The sequence below is a fragment of the Mastomys coucha genome, unplaced genomic scaffold, assembly GCF_008632895.1.
Source record: "Mastomys coucha isolate ucsf_1 unplaced genomic scaffold, UCSF_Mcou_1 pScaffold22, whole genome shotgun sequence".
Classification (NCBI taxonomy): domain Eukaryota; kingdom Metazoa; phylum Chordata; class Mammalia; order Rodentia; family Muridae; genus Mastomys; species Mastomys coucha.
Window position 1 is genome coordinate 167365654 of NW_022196905.1, and position 3669 is coordinate 167369322.

General features: G+C 40.5%; 1 protein-coding gene across 2 annotated transcripts in view; it reads left to right on the top strand.

The window, feature by feature from the left end:
* Kcnu1 (potassium calcium-activated channel subfamily U member 1) overlaps positions 1 to 3669 on the top strand; it is a 98683-nt gene that overhangs the window by 64400 nt on the left and 30614 nt on the right. The gene's annotated exons all lie outside the window — the stretch shown is intronic.

A 3669-nucleotide genomic window follows, 5' to 3' on the forward strand; every position in this document is an offset into this window, starting at 1 on the left:
AACCCAAATATTCTCCAGCAATGAAAACACAACTCAATTAATATGAATACAAGCTGTGTGCCTAGACTGGGCAGATCTCCCACTACACTACCATCTTCCCCATCTATGAGACCCCCTTAGAACTTGTGGTGTCTCCAGGCTGCTCTACTTTTGTTCCATCTTCTCCTCTGTCCTTTGTCGTCCTCGATTCCTTTCTCTCCTAAAACCTTCAGCTCCACCTTCCTCTCCTTCTCTGCCCAATCACCATCCTCCCACCTTTATTTTATCAATTAAATGATCTTTGTCACTTAAATAGAACCTAAGTCATCTATCCTATCTTAAAAGACTTACAATTCTACACCTGACTCATGTCCTAGATTGTATGCCAACTCAAAACCATTCCCTCAAATCTATATCATCTTTCTCAATGCTAATCAACTTGGTTTGACTATGAGACTACCAGTCTTCAACGCCATCAGAAATCCAAGAATGACTAATATTACCTGAAAATATGAGAAGCAGCAAATATAGCTTCCAAAACTTAGCCAGCTTATAGAAACTGCTGACCACCTGGACACTCCCTTATATTTCAAAAGGTTAGAGCATCAGTCTTCAGCCTTCTGGCCCAGGGTTATCTGATAGACCTTTGTAATACAGAATTTTATTTCTTTCTGAGACAGGGTTTCTCTATGTAGCCTTGGCTGTCCTAGAACTCAACGTGTAGACCAGGTTGGCTTTTTTTTTTAAAGATTTATTTATTTATTGTATGTGTGTGAGTACACTATAGCTGTACAGATGGCCGTGAGCCATCATGTGGCTGCTGGGAATTGAACTCAGGACAGCCCCGCTTGCTCCAGCGTAATACACTGTAGCTGTCTTCAGACGCACCAGAAGAGGGCGTCAGGTCTCATTATGGGTGGTTGCTGGGATTTGAACTCAGGACCTTCGGAAGAGCAGTCAGTGCTCTTACCTGCTTAGCCACCTTGCCAGCCCCCTATAATGCAGAATTTTAAAGGACTGATTACCCTGTCTTGGCAGAGAGTATCAGTCGACTATTCTGCATAGTGTGTCCTTTTACTGGACAGTATTTTGTCTGTAGATGAAATGAGGCAATTCATGCCAAGTGACTCTCTTGCCATAACTGGAGCAACTCCAATTGATGCTCAATTTCTTTTTTGAATCCAAGAAAGGGAATGCTGTCAGGAGCAGACTTGGCTCAACAACAAGTGAATAGATAACATTAAATGTCACATTCTGTGGACTTGTGACATTTTTGAAAACCAGCTACCTATGTGAAGTAATCTGGACTGTTCTCTGTTATGTACCTTCAGACACTTCTAATTAAAATAACTGCAAACACTCTAATGATAACCTCAGAGCCACGAATTTCCTATTTGGCCTTTAACTCACAGGCTTAAACATCTCAGATCTGTTTATAATAACAGAAACAGAAGGTCTGGGTCTAAGCCTTTTACTTCAAAATTTTTAGTATCAACAGAAGAACTTTATACCAATGAAAACCTTTGATTTTGCATCAAATTATGTACCATTTAAGAAATTATGACTTCAGCTTAGTAACAATTAAGGAGATTTCTACCAAATGAGATTATAGCTATGTAATCAATTCTAGATATTCCTCCGTGTTCCAGTTATGACCATTTCTACATTCCCTAGAAAGACAACCTATAATAACCACCCACAGCCCCAAAGCCTAGGGAACTGGGACAATGACTTCATAACTTCTTCAAGCTGAATATGGGCATTGAGATATTTTTGAAGGGAGGGGAAAGGGTAGAGAAAATGGGGGAGTTGGTTGACCTTAAGAAAGCCACACCATGGGCTGGTAAGATGGCTCAGCAGGTAAGAGCACTGACTGCTCTTCCAAAGGTCATGAGTTTGGATCCCAGCAACCACATGGTGACTCACAACCACCCATAATGAGATTTGACACTCTCTTCTGGTATGTCTGAAAACAGCTACAGTGTACTTATAATAAATAAATAAGAAATAAAATTAAAAAAAAAAAGCCACATCAACAATTGTCTCTGATGTCTGTGTCCTGACTGGGTCTGGATGAAAAACCAAGACATCAGGAATTCAGGCAGGTCAGTTCAGCATGTCTGAGGATGAAATTCACCAAGGCTGTATATTCTGTAATATATAAATCTCAAAACAAAATTTTAGTATCATCAAGATAACCTTTTTGGACTGGGCAGTGGTGGCAATGCCTTTAATCCCAGCACTTGGGAGGCAGAGGCAGGTGAATTTCTGAGTTTGAGGCCAACCTGGTCTACAAAGTGAGTTCCAGGACAGGCAGGGATACACAGAGAAACTTTGTCTCAAAAAACCAAAATCCAAAAACAAAAAAAAATTAAAAATAAAAAAATAACCTTTTTGTTTAATTCTCTGGAATCTAGTTCTTCAGGAGATCTCCTTCAATTAAATCTGATCCATATAATACTGGAAGGTGTAAATACCTTGATCACCTTTTCCAAAACACAAAGACAAAAACCTTTTCCCCAAATCAGCATATTCTTCAGCTGGTAACCAGGAAAACCTGCAGTTTGCCCTCTGTCCCAGAGGAACAATAAAACAACCACAATACTCAAAATCACACACATTTTAGCCTATTTAGGTCTTTCTAATTTGTCATGTCAGGATATTAACCCAAAATTCTTGTGGAGTCCAAGTTAGAGAATATGAGTCTCCTGAAGAGTTTATTATACCATCTTTTAAACAATTGATTCACACTTCTATCTATACCTGCTTATAAGAGGCAGCTTATCAAACCAGGATTTAAACCCAAAATTCCCATGAAGCCCATGTTAGACAGAGTATGAGTATCCTGTAAGATTTATTGGAGCAATATATCTTTATACCATCTTCAAAGCAATTAATTCCAACTTTCACTAATATCTGCCTATAGGAAGCAGATAGTTTTTAACTGTTAAGCTCTCTGCCTAGAGCAGCCATCTATCTGCTATGCTCTCCACCTGGAGCCACAGACTTCTATTATTTAATATGTTTATAGCAGGCGATTATCACTGCTGTCTCTACTTGGAGTCAGTGACTAATGTTCCCTATCTAGTTCTGAATTGCAGGTGAAATTTCCCATCTTTAAGTATCAAAAGGTTATATTTCTGTCTATATATCAACGAATTACCTGGTCTGGAGCCCTTGGTACCTTTGTCTCCCTATTCTTTGTTCATAGGGAGGAGCTGAGTGTAGAAGGATTGGAGAGTTGTCTGTGTCCCTGTTTGGGGGTTGGGGAGGCAGGATGGGGAGTGAAGGATACGGGGAAGTGAACACAGAAAGGCTCTCTTGGCATAGATGTTTCTCTGCCATCCTCTGTAGGCCCCTCGAACCCAGTCAGCTTTGAATCCATAGTGCTGCAGCCTATATTGTTGCCCAAGCCCCATTCAGTGGTTGGGGGGCAGTGTATTTTTACCTCAGGTTAGCTGAGTTCAAATCAATACATTGGGCAGCATTTTGTTGTGGTAAATCTCTAATCCAAATCTGCCCCAGCAATGAAAACACAACTCAATATGAATACATGCTGTGTGGCTAGACTGGGGAGATCTACCACTACACTACCATCTTCCCCATCTATGAGACCCCTTAGAACTTGGGTTTCTCCAGGCCACGTGCTTCTGCTCCACTTTCCTTCCACCTCTTTCTTCCTCTCTCTCT